Source organism: Haliotis rufescens, unplaced genomic scaffold, assembly GCF_023055435.1.
Source record: "Haliotis rufescens isolate VD_foot unplaced genomic scaffold, xgHalRufe1.0.p SCAF_4, whole genome shotgun sequence".
In the NCBI taxonomy this organism is placed as follows: Eukaryota; Metazoa; Mollusca; class Gastropoda; order Lepetellida; family Haliotidae; genus Haliotis; species Haliotis rufescens.
The window spans coordinates 42714806-42729388 of NW_025964112.1; positions in this window are offsets into that span (position 1 = coordinate 42714806).

Consider the following 14583-nt stretch of genomic DNA (forward strand, 5'->3'; position numbering starts at 1 on the left):
TTACTTCAGGATATTTTTTGTCATACCTACCTAACTTTTTGGGACAAAATTCAAGTAAAAAGATGTGAGAGTTTTTTTTTAAAAAATTGGCCTGTCTCACTTTTGAAATGAGTTTGAAATCCGTAAACCAAGAAATAACAAAAGTGTCGCCTAATGAGGATGATCTAACCTTGATAATAACTGGGTTGCTCTTAGATCATCTATAATGTATGCGATAAGGGTCGCAAAAAGAAAGTGTGAAATAGAAATTACAAGTAAAAGCATTTGATTGCTTACGTGAACGATGTATGAAACAATTATAGTTGACGTAGTGTATAAAAATGTCGGCATGCTTTTTTGTACCGTACTGTACTAAGAAGGAACAAGATGTTGGTCTCATGAACCGTTCACAAGGACAAGGGGACATAACTCTTGGAAATGTTATTCATGGAGTGTTTGGAAATACAACATGGTGTGGAACCGAGCTCCTCAAGTTCGAATCACCATATAGTTGTGAAATGTACTTCTAATATTTATTTCGAAACAATCAGAAAATGTCACATTTTATTTTGGTGTGAACGAAATTATACTTTTCAAGGATTGGTGAATATCAACAGTTTTAGCACATCGCACAGCTACATGTATATGTGATAAATCTATTTAATGCGAGTTAGTATAACCACTAAGATGTGTAGATGTACATAAACGTATTCAATTTCACATAATATAATACCCGGTCTATTTCCAGTCCTCACAAATGTCAATATCTGTGGTCATGTTATAAAACAGAAGAACTGATACGAAGAGTGTCATACAAATGATAGCCTGCTGAAACACATTTGGCAGTGTACAACTTTATGGGTAACAACATCTGATTCATTGCATATAAGCAACGTTTCGATATAGATTCTTACACCGTTATCAATCTGGAGTGACTCCAACCAAAGGAAGAGGGGTATTATATTATATGCATGATATATTGTGATAAGCAGTTTCACATTAACAACAACAGGTAAATGATAACGAGTATCACACATGATTGGGTGAAGCCAGATGTACAGTAAGAATAACAGATACCACACAGGTAATGAAGTCTTATGTACAGTAAGGAGCATTAAAAGGATTATACAGTTGTGACAAGATGATTGGATACTGATTACAAAGGCATATAGCTTTATTAGCTCTTCATAGGCAGACGAGATGTGATACCCTGTTGATCAAAGATTTGTTTGTGACGGCGGATTTCTATGGCTTCTGAGAGTTTTCTTTCAGTAAAGTTCTGATGTTTGCACTTGGTCAAACTGAATTTGATGGGTAGGGAATATTTGCTGGTGGTTGTAGAGGGCTCATTTGCTGTCTGTTTTGGCTGTTGAAGTCTCGTGTTTTTTTAATGCGGGGGGGTCTACTGGGCGGGAGGTTTCTCTAAAGGTTCCTCACACTTCATCATATAGGTGACTCCTTTGTGGGACTGCTTGTTGGAGGGAGGGTTGCGGCCATCAACATTATAGTCTATGCTGACGTTATCGTTTAAATTGCTAAAAAAGGATAATGATCTCCAAATGGTGTTACATATGTTAAGCAGTTGGTGCTGTTACTAATTCCATGAAGGTAAATCCATGTAAATCTTGAATTGTGCTCTTTAGAACGTCATCTGTACCGAGAACGGTATTTGTCTGTGGTAATTAGGTGTTGGATGTATCTGATGGCTATACATATCTTGGTTGTTTTTATCTAAGCATCTGCGCTTGGACCTTATGTCTGAGGTAGCAGTATAATTGGCTAATAGAGCCCTTGAGTTATATGTAAATTTAAGGCAATGCGAGGTATGCCTTTTTGATGTGTTAACTAAGTTACATGAAACAATGGTTTGGACTATTTTAGATTACGGTGCACCAATTAGGGGTTTGCGAGATGTTCTTGTGTTAACATGCAACTCAAGGCAATAATTATTTATCTGGGATTAGGTAAATATGGTTTAAACAAAACAACTCTTATTTTAATACCTCTGCCTATATAAAAGTCAAGTAACAAGAGATAGTTGAGGTGCATATGATTACACAACATATTCCTTGATGGTCAGTTATCAAGTACAACAGCGTCCGGATATAATAGCCAGAATGATGGGATTATACGTAATATTAGTTACTACATTATGTGCACAAGATACGTAAATATTATATGTGAGTGTTTGGAGTATTATTATTTAAGTTTTAATCTACCAGAATTTGTGATGAAAGTATGGACAGGTAAGAGAATGTCCTGATATAATTCAGATGATAGGCCCTCACACCCGTATCAATATCATATATTTTTTTGTAATATAATATTTAGCAAGCCTTGGCGAGCTAAATACATAGTGTTTATTCCTAATACAGGATATTTACCATCCCCAAACACACAAGCATGATAACCTCTTTATCATATAATGTCATTCTTTAATTTTATGTTTGAAAATCGCTTTCCCTCTCTCACAAACATTACCTAAACATTGCGAGTTTTCCTGGAATGCGCGCATTAATATTTATCACGTCACAGGGTAAGTGATGTGTCAGTCGGACAGTGACAGTAGCCAATATAGTTCAAACTGAAATCTGTTTCTTTTACAGTGGCGAAGCAAAATATACGCATAACAACAACAAAAATTACTTGCATTTCGCGGCAATCCATCGGTCTGTCCGCTAGAGTAACTGCCCTTAGTCAAAGGGAAGCTACTCTAACCCTAGTCTATGAGACGTCATGGCCACGATCAGACATTGTTGACAGTCGGTCTGTCCTGTCAAGACGTTAGAAGTGCAATCAGATGTACACACAGCGACAAAACGAAACAAGGTAACAATTCAAATATATTTCGGCCAAATCCAACTATTTTAATTTGTGGAAAAGGTTTCAAGCCGCAGAGGTCTACAAGCAGAGATATGGCTACTGATCCCGCCTGGCTAGGGCTAGTGCCCTCGCAAAATTGTTTCGAAATTTATATCTCCAAAGTTGCCAAAACTTATAAAATGCCTTAGCGACGTCACAGTTAGACACTGATTTTAAGTATATTAGACTGTTCTTTTGCTTATGATAGCAATTATCTCTGTAGTTTATCCAGATTCCCGATGGTTAATTCTGACTCGATCGCCGAATGACGATGGCGACGCCATGTTTGTTTATAAACACAAAAAGTAGTCCCTACTTGACCTTTGATATTTGCATCTCTATCCGCATATGACCCCAACGGATATCGTTTTTATCCGTTGGCTTTATCCTGCCGAGAAACCTACCCATTATATGTTAATGTTTTTTATTGTCTTTAAACACCAGGTGGCACTGTAATAAAATAATTTTCTTCTTCTTCATGTATTGCCATGCTTCATTCATCACGAAGCAGATTTACATACATTTGTGAATAGCACTTAAACTGTGATAATGAATTTTACCTTTGTCCATATTAACATAATAATATATACATATATACAAATCAGGACATGCATTTAATAAGTATTTACCAGGACAATCAAATCAAGCCCAAAACACGAAAAATACACATATATGGTCAGCGACCGTCATTATACAGCGAGAGGGGGGGATTCGTCTGCTCTAACTGCATTCACAAAAACATTCCAGCCCTTAATTACCGAGGCAGCTGTGACGTAGTAGCATTACATTCGCTGCGTTTGCAGCATATAAGATGTGTAATCTGTGGAGTAACTAAAGTAATAGTACGGCTGAAATCTTAGTTGCATGGTTGTTTTAATAGAAAATCTTACGTTTTAAAAACACAATTGTTCTTATATAATGTTTTTAGGTTTGGTTTATAAATACTAGAGAAGATTGTTTATACATATAAAACTAATCGAAAATACAGCTGAACAATAGAAAAATCAAAATAGGAGTTGTGAATAGTGACAAATTTTAATTACATCACTGTGTCAATAATTATTGACTGATTCCGTCAAACAACTGTCAAACCATTTATTGCCATGTACGTACATGTACACAGGAAGTCGGCGCTGTCCGAGGTAAATAAACATCGTGGTTTTATGACGGGAGATCAGACAAACCGTGAACCAGGGGCATGCGACGTAATTACAACTAAAGGTGGTAGAACCAGGGTATTTTCTCTTCAACGGGCTAATTGACCGTACATATAATTGGTAACTATATTGGTTTTGACACCCGTCTTTCATGCGCATCCCGGCTCATAAGCACAATACAGATAAATGAGGCCCCGTGATCAGCGGGGCGTGAGCAACATGGTTGCCGCCTTTCGGCCGTACCGATCAGTCAAGTTGCGATCTCGGTACTGCTCGCCCGATTGAATCCAATTGCAAGCGGAGACAAGATTACTTCCCTTACCCAAACATGCTCGTTGCTCAGAAATGTTCAAATCTATCTTCAGTTAATCATGAAATTAATGCGAGCATGACATTTATGCGAAACTTGAATGCGTTCGTCAGTCCCTCTGATTATTTTACTATGTTTCATTTCATCATGATACAAAAGTTAGTCACTTATATATATACCTTCAATGTATTCTCTCATCACTCAGCCAAACAGCGATATAACTGCAAATAAACCAATCAAGTGCGCTAAAGTATTACACATGGTGGGTGGAGGACCAGGGGCACTTTGAGTTGACAGGTGTCATCAACTGGTCAAGTAACATCACGGTTTGTATATTCACGTTGATTGGACAGTCTAGACTGGCGCCAACTAATCATGACGGCATCTTCAGAACAGACCAGAACTTTATTTCTCCCAGGTTAAGGCCTACGCGGGTAACGGTGAATTTTGTTTTAGTGATAGCACATTTTTAATTCAATCTAATATACTTTCCTTGATTGATTATATGACTGCGGTCGTAGATCCGGATGTATCTAAATATGCTCAGTAAATACACAGGATTTATTGTTATACTATTAGGATTAATAGATACAATTGAGTATTTATACCCTTGATCATAAAGTTAGTCACTACTTTTATTTTCACATGTTCAATTTGTATGATTTGGGTTATGATTAAATTGACAAAATAAGAAATCATTCCGTGTATATGTGTATTATATATTGTACCCCAATACGTAATTAAATTGTGTATAAATAAGGACACTAGGTTAATTACTGTAATTGATTATTTGATAAACATATTAACCTTTAGTTGCGTAATATGTCACGGAGGTAAAGCTAATTCATAACAACTAATTGTCACATTTTTTTGTCTTCTATCTTTTATATGAAACAAATGCTATAACATGGGGTGATAAACTTCATTGGCAATAGACGTAGCAAATAATTGTCCGCATGAACAGTCTACTCTGTTCCAGATATGTTTATTCATTTTGTCAGCATTTAAATCGTTGCATTCCTGACTCAATGATTCATTTGACGAAATCTTGTTTCCTGTTTTGAATTACCGTCAGATAGTTCCAGACCAATTTCCTGCCCTATGTGTTGCGCATGGTTATGGGCCGGAAGAGCGAAACATAGCCATAATCAACTCTAAAATCTCTTCGCTTTCGCGAAGCTACAGTAAGACTGGTCACGCTACAGTAAACACGGGATATTGCTATACCGGGACTCTCAAATTACAAGAAAAACACAGAAATGCGTATACCGTAATTACAGTAGTAATTTATTAGATGCTGAAGTATAGTATAGTTGCACAAAAGTACTTTACATTTAACAAATTTAATAACTCTAATACTTTAATATTTCATAGATGTACATAATACATAAATACATTCTATAATAAATTTGCGGTTGCACTGGCATACACGCTGTGTTCAAGTCATTCACTCCAAGTGGATCAGGTCACCAACGTGATCTGTGTACTCAACGTCCCCGATGACGTTGTTGACGAGATTGTCTTTCAGAGCCTGAAAACGGTTGTCAATCAGCCGGTATCTTCTCTTTCTGGGTGGTGCTGACCAGTGGGCTCCAATTCGTTGAATGACGACTTCTACGTTGGATTGTTCTCTTTGAAATAGCGTAACAACTTCAAAAATGTTCGGACGGCTCTTCCTGGCAAGTTTGTTGAGTTTGGGATTCCACCCCTCGACGGAATTGTTAGTGCGATGCCCTTGGTTACCAAAATGGTTCCAGATCTCAGGTCCGAATTGGCGTCCTTCCACCCACGTTGTCGTGACGTAGTCCATGAAGGCTGCGACCTTGGGACCCGCAAGTGCTGACCACCTCGCACGGTATCAACCATGGTCACTCGAACTTGTGCATTAGCCATTTTGGACATAGATAAATAAGTTGCAATCTTTATATATACCATCAAATACATACTGTATGTATTCTTAAGAAACGACTCTCCTCTAAACCCATCGGTATCATAACCCATATCAACTAAGAAACTAATTGTTTGTTCAATTAAGAAACTGATCATCTCTTCTCCTGTGTTTAAACATCCAACTGTATTATTTTTTTTACGAAACGACTCTCTAGTAAATCTCCTCTCCTCTCCTCTCCTCTCCTCTCCTCTCCTCTGTTTGTAACAGCACGGGCGCTAATCTAAACTACGGTAATCCGGTGTTTTTATAGCAATTACTCATTTTCGCCTTCGTGGGACAAATACCCCAACTTGGGTTTTCGCTTTACTGATACTAGAGAAAATTGGATTTTCGCTAACCCGGCACGACACCGTTGCGCATAATTCTGAGATAATTCGAAGTTCATATTCTTGTACGAACACTTATCAAAATTCATTTATACCTAGTACTATTATGTAAATATGTATATTAGTTCAAATTATAATAATGAGGCCCTTTATTCTCGAAACGGTCTTTGTTCTACGACAACCGTAAGTCGGTATGGGAAAACAAAATATTTGTTTATTTGTTCAAAGTTCGTAGTCAATGTCATATGATTATAGACAAGGAAGATAAGAAATTAAATATAAAGAGTAGCCACTTTAAATGACAGAAATTCATTTAGTTAAATTTGCTCATGATTTGGCCTTTTCGTGGTAAATAGTGCCAAAATACTCTTAATTATTTACTTTCATGTCATTACTAATCTCACATAAGGTCAAACGTTGTACAACGTTTAACAGATATGATTATGACATGTTGTATCTAAACATATCCAAACTTATCCAAACAAATCCAAACAAATCCAAGCTTGGAAATTTGGCCTTGACAAATTTTGGAATGGTCATATTTCCATTTGGAATGGTGGTATTTCCAAGTTTTGGATTGTTTGGAATGGATGATATTTTGTCCAGTGATTGATTGGAGGTCTGAGGTGTTTCTAAGACTGTAATCACTGCGAGCGTTAACTTTGCCTTGGATAAGGCTGCAGAGAAAAGCTGGTGCTAAATTATATACCATTTTGTTGAATAATGATAAAGATTGATTCTTGTGCTTTAGCGATAATGGTCTCAGATTTCGCCACGATTTCGCAATCAGAGATTTCAATCAGATCACTGATTGACAGACAGGTGGCGGCGTTTTCTAATAACGGAGGGCACATCGTCAGCACAAAGTCTAAAATTACTATTTCTATTATTAACCAAATCACTGATGCAAATCAGGATCAGCAGCGGACCAAGTAAAGACCCTTGTGGTACTCCAGCCAGTACAAAGTTTAATTTGGAATTAAATTTTTAAAATAAATACTCTGTGTTTTCCATCCATTAAATAACTTTCAAACAATTTTAATAATGTTCCTTTTATACCATTAGCCTCTTGTTTGTTTTTCTGATCCACGGTGCCAGACCTTATCAAAAGCTTTACTTATATCATCAAAAAATGCTCTTACTTCTTTACCATCATCAACGGCTTTAAGAATAAAGTCCTGCAAATAGATCAGTTGATTATTCGTTGAATCTCCAGGAATAAAACCAGACTGGATAATACTTAGAAATTCATTATCTCTAAGAAAGTTGAATACATATTTAAAAACACCTTTTTCTGGAACTTTGGCAGCAGCTTGTGGGTGCAATAGATATGTAATGAGATCAATTCTTTTTCGTTTGCACTACCCATCTGGTGATCAGGAGTTATAAGTGCTTCCTCCCAGGTTGTGGGGAATTTGGTTGACTGTAATGATATATTTAACAGTGTAGTTAGGGGTTTCGATATTATTATACTTTTAGCTGACTGTCAATGATCCTGTTACTTATGCCATCATGTCCAACCACCTTAGTTGTACCAACTGAAAGTAGTGAGTGAGTTGGTTTTAACGCCGCTTTTAACAGTATTCCAGTCACATCACGGCGTGTCAGCTTAATGTGGGAGAAAAGCCCCAAGTGATGCAGGTCTCAGACGTTTACCACATCGGTGAAACTCACGAGAACGGGTATGGTGCTGACAAACCTAGAAACATAATAGGGGCGAACCGGGATTCGAACCCACAATCATAGGTTTCTGCCGTGCCCAAGGGATGCAACAAAATGGCGGCTCCAAGTCAAGACGATCTGATCGATATTCAAAATCTTTATTGCGATAAAACGGGTCTTACTTCGCGAAATGAATCAAATCAGGTGAGCACCATCATTAGGAACATGAAGAGATTTAGGAAATATGTGTTGACGCCGAATTTGCGGCACACATATTTTGCACACCCAGCGATCGACAGTTAGGGGTTCGTTTAATTAACACATGTACAGTGTTATGTATAAGATTAAATTAACAGCCGTAGAAGGTGAGAGGGCGTCCGTGGTTCCTAATCGCTATTTCCATTCTGTTTGGTCTGTCACACGCCACCCATTGAACTGAATCACAGAAAATGTATTATCACGTTTTGCTGGGGATTCTCGACTTGCATCAATCGAGTATCTTCACAATTAGGTGGGACAGATCGATATGCCTCTCATTTCTATGGATTTACTCTACAATGGTAAATGAATGTCCAATTGTCGATACCCCTGTAATCTGTAGAGAAGCCTCAGTCAGACGCAAAGGGCTGTTCAAAATAAGCATGATTATGGTGTAAGGAATAATAAATTAAGGCAATTCTTTTCTGTACAATAGTTTGGTTTGTTTAATTTTCTGATGTCAGTACGTGGTTCAAACAACATTGACATTAGGTGGAGCAATAAACCGCATAATAGGTACAACAGGTACACGCTGGAATTAAAGGAGATGCACAAGAGTTAGTCCTTAGTTACGTAAACATTAATAACTTACTTACTAAATAGTGGAACAAGTATATTTGTAATAATGGCTATAATACCTTTGATGGTGATTTTGTTTTGTTACACTTATTAATACTAAGCGCCTGGTGGTATTCGAAACCGGTTCGAAACTGATCCAATGTGTCCAGATATCATTACCTCACTGTTTGAATTCTCTTGTGAATACAGGGGACGTTCCGACTTGGTTGTGCAAAGGTCGAACAATACTTCTCCAAATGTAAGGTGATTTTTCTGACCCTAAAAACTTCCGCCCTATTTTGTTGTCTGATACACAGTACAAAGTATTTACAGGGTGTCTTAGAGATATTGTGTCATCATACTGCGCTTCCAATGGCATTATTTACATGGAACAGAAATTGATGTTGGGGTTGTATGGTTCAATTGCTGGTTCAGAAAATGGTCCTTGAAGAGGCTAAAACTTACCTTCGTAACCTATCAATGTGTCGGATAGACGACAGAAAAGCTTATGATTCTGTACATCACGAATGGATTTTGAAGTCACTGGAATGTATTGACCTCCCCGAGCAACTACTTGTTTTACTCAAGTCTTTAGTGAATTGTTGGTCAACTCAACTTGGGATGTATTCGCAGGGGCGGGTGGTGACTTCGGAACCAATGTTTATAAGAAGAGGAATACTTTACTAGCACAGATCTACATCACCTCTTACTCACCTCCTTTACATGGATGACCTTGAACTTCATGTTTGTTCATTTTTCACCGGAAACGTGGCAAGGTAGAAGAGGGTAAGTCAGTTTACCTGGGGGAGGAGTTATTGATCATCTCATGGTCAGGCGCATACGTTCTTCGGGATGCAGATAAGGGACAACTCCAGAATGCCCATATCAAGGAGAAACTTGGTACAGAGTACAAATGTTCTTGAGTTCAGAGCTGAACGCTCGCAATAAAGTCAATGCCACAAATACATTTGCTGTACCAATCCTTTCGTATTCTTTCAGTGTTGTTGATTGGGCGAAACAAGGAATTCAGGGTATTGATGCCCTCACACGAAAAATCATGTCAGACAATAGATCCCACCACCCTCGCTCTTCCCTCAAACGCTTATATCTACCATTATATTGGGAGGGTGTGGTTTGATTTACGTGGCGGCTCTTCGTGATTGAATTGTATTGTGGACTATTGCACACATTTATTTATCTGACGATCATCTTGTGAGCCATGTCAAGACTCATGATGAAAACAAGGCATTCCATAGTTTTCTGAAACAATTCCATCTGTGGCAAGAACTTTTGCCGACGTCACAGGCTGTCTTCAGGGCCATCCGTGCCACGCTTAAACTCTGCTGCCCTGTGGTGGCATAGGACAGGATATCCTTCCCTGGTGCTGTGCTCATATTTTCATGATGGATTTTGATGTTAAGCCCTTTTCCGCAACAGTCAACAGAAACTATACCTCTCAGTTGATTTCATCATATGATTGATTTTCATTTGAAATTGTTTTCTGACGTGACCTGTAACGGGATGTCCCTAGATCTTTGTTTAGCGGAGGCGAGCTCAAAGATCTGATTTTAATGAGATCGATATCATGTCTGAAGAGAAACTAAGAATAACTGCAAGTTCTCAGTTATGTGAACATGTCCAATAATTCAACAATATTTCAATCAATAAAAGCGACAAAACATCGTCATAAATATATTTGCAAAACACACAGCCCATTGTACAATCCTGGGGTATATCGTAACGTTTTTATGAATAATCATTAAGAATGGTGGTACAAGGTGTATTGCATCACTAGAAATGTGACATTATCAAATATGTCAATATATGTAAAGTGTAAATTGAAACACGCAGACATACAGTGAAATCTCGAAATCATTCGGATTAACAGAGTTTCGTAAATTTCTCTTATATATGCGCTGCTTTACAAACGGGATTTCACGTTTATATCTCCATAAACGGAAACAATATGATATTCAACAATACGAAATCAGTGATTTTTGCGCAATAATGCACATAGCACAGTCCATTATATTATCAGCCAATCAGTAAACAGTGTTCCGCTAGTGGGCTTGGCTAAATATTTACCTGTTGAAGGAAACATGAAATTACTTGCTTAGCACATAAAATGCCACAGGATCACTTGCAATTATATACGGATTGACAAAGATGAGAGAATTGAGCACCAAAAGTAGCATGTCTAAAATTATAAGAGGCGACTAACGGGATCGGGTGGTCAGGCTCGCTGACTTGGTTGATACATGTCATCGTATCTCAATTGCGTGGATCGATGCTCATGGTGTCAGTCCCCTGATTGTCTGGGAAAGACTCGATTATTTACAGGCCGCCGTCATATAGCTGGAATATTGCTGAGTGTGGCGTAAAACAAATAAACAAACAAACAATCAACCAAGTCACATAGCATGAACACCCGATCCATTGAGTCGCCTCTAACTACCAGTAAAGGTTGTTGTGGAGCAATTCTTACCAGGAATCCACACGGGACACAACTGTGAGATCCATTATTATACTAATATGGATATGAAAGGATCTGTCATGTTAAAAACGTCGAAGCGGACAGGAAACAATACTATCTATCAACACTACGCCATAGAAAGTATGTTCATTTCTGTGAAATGTTTAATTTCGATTTCGTGTGTGATACAGTTGTCTGAATTTCGTTTTTGCATCGACAATTCGTAATATAATGAAAAACATGAAAATAACATTGATTTTTTCGTCTTTCGTGAAACTGAAAAGGCACTGTCCAGGATTAACATGGATAAGTACAGTGTATCCCATTATTCAAAAGTAATTGAAGCCAAATCTATTCACAAACATTCAGTGTCAGGACTTGATAGTACCAGTCCTACATGTAAATGTAGGAAACGCCCTCAGGGGCGACGATGATGTCAGATGAAGTAGTGAGTGAGTGAGTTGGGTTTAACGCCGCTGTCAACAGTTTTCCAGACATATCGCGGCGTGTCAGCTTAATGTGGGAGGAAAGCCCGAAGTGATACAGGTCTCAGACGTTTGCCACTTCGGTGAAACTCACGAGAACGGGTATGGTGCTGACAATGACAAACCTAGAAACATAATAGGGGCGAACCGGGATTCGAACCCACAATCATAGGTTTTTGGGGTGCCCAAGGGACGCAACTCTGCACAGTGAATCGCGGCGCCTTAGGCGACTTGGCCACCCATGCCCCCTCAAATGAAGTATACGAACAGCCTCTCAACCACGTCAATCAATTGGACTGTCGCCATAGTATCGACATAACCATCTGGGCATACTCTGTACGATCTGGAAGCACATATGGCCGCCAATACATGGGTAGCCGTCTCTTTTGATTTTCTTATCGTGCAAACCTACATGTTGTTTCTAATGTTAGCTGTATATAAATAACTGTATTTACTTGCAATTGCAGTTTTGTTGGTGTTTGAAATAAGTCTTGATTACAACTAAACAAGAACGTTTATTCCAAATTGTAAATAACATATAGGGGCTGATTGGACACAAAGCCTAAATTGTATACATTATTAGATATATTCTAATTATATATCTTATATAGTTTTATTATGTAAAAAGTTGTGTTGAGTAATCAGAAGTGTTTATTCAGAAAATATGATAAAATGGAATTTTGACACTGATCATTAAAGTAAAAAGTATCAGTACATAGGTAAAACTAAGGTACATCTATAACGAAAAGATGACCCTCGTTGTGGAACCCTGCCTTTCAGCGACCAACTGAGGTCAAAGGCGTGAAGGCATCAAATGCAACAGTGACGGTAACCACAGTTACAGTAAAGCAATCGCACCATTCCATTGGGAGTACCAAAGCGAGCACACAGCAATGCATCATTAGAGAGTGGTTCTTCATCTGTTGCAGGTTCTCGGTATGAATGTTTCTACAGTGGATGAAGTGGCGGTGGTTGTGGATACCAGAACTACTACTGAGATTGTGCTGGAACTAGGATCTCTAGCCGCCGTTAGCGTTGTCGGCATTGCCGGCAACAGCCTCGTCATTGCCGCAATTGCATCATGCAAAGATCTGAAGACGACTTCAAATGGTTTCATTTTCAATCTGGGGTATGTATTATTGGCGCATCAAAATATAAGCAATTATGTATTTGTTAGCTAGGGAAGCTCCTATCTGCCATGGTTAAAATTATATTTATTTACTTCCCTAGCCATACTACCACGATGAGTAAATTATAGCGAAGAATATAGCGAAGTGAAGCTTATTGCGAGGGAACGTAATACGCTTTTCACCTTGACAGATAGGAGCTTCCGAAATTTAGCTCTAACACATTGAATTTCTAAAATCGGTTCAAGACATTGTGATCAAGACAACATAATCTTGAACATGACAATATGCTTCGAATGGCTCTATTGTGATCAAGGCAACATGAATTTGGACTTGATTATATGCTCTGAATGTTCTATTGTGATCAAGGCCACATGATCTTGAACTTGACAATATGATCTGTATGTTCTATTGTGATCAAGGCAACATAATCTTGGACATGACAAGGTGCTTTGAATGCTCTAATGTGATCAAGGCAACATGACCTTGGACTTGATTATATGCTCTGAATGTTCTATTGTGATCAAGGCAGCATGATCTTGAACTTGACTATATACTCTGAATGCTCTATTGTGATAAAGGCAATATTATCTTTGACTTGACTATATGCTCTGTATGTTCTATTGTGATCAAGGCAACATAATCTTCGACATGACAATATGCATTGAATGCTCTATTGTTACCAAGGCAACATGATCTTAGACTTGATTATATGCTCTGGATGCTCTATTTGGATTAAGGCAACATGATCTTGAGCTTGATTATATGCTCTGAATGCTCTATTGTGATCAAGGCAACATGGACTTGGACTTGTCTATATGCTCTATTGTGATCAAGGCAACATGATCCTGGACTTGATTATATGCTCTGAATGCTTTATTGTGATCAAGGCAACATGGACTTGGACTTGTCTATATGCTCTGAATGCTCTATTGTGATCAAGGCAATATTATATTTGACTTGACTATATGCTCTGTATGTTCTATTGTGATCAAGGCAACATGATCTTGGACATGAAATATGCTCTGAATGCTCTATTGTGATCAAGGCAGCATGATCTTGAACTTGACTATATACTCTGAATGCTCTATTGTGATAAAGGCAATATTATCTTTGACTTGACTATATGCTCTGTATGTTCTATTGTGATCAAGGCAACATAATCTTCGACATGACAATATGCTTTGAATGCTCTTTTGTGATCAAGGCAACATGATCTTAGACTTGATTATATGCTTTGAATGCTCTATTGTGATCAAGGCAACATGATCTTGGACTTGACTATATGCTCTAAATGCTCTATTGTGATCAAGGCAACATGATCTTAGACTTGATTATATGCTCAGAATGCTCTATTGGGATCAAGGCGATATGGACATTATACAAAACGAATTAGTAACGCAGGACTCAATGGATTTCTCTCTGCAGCATCCGC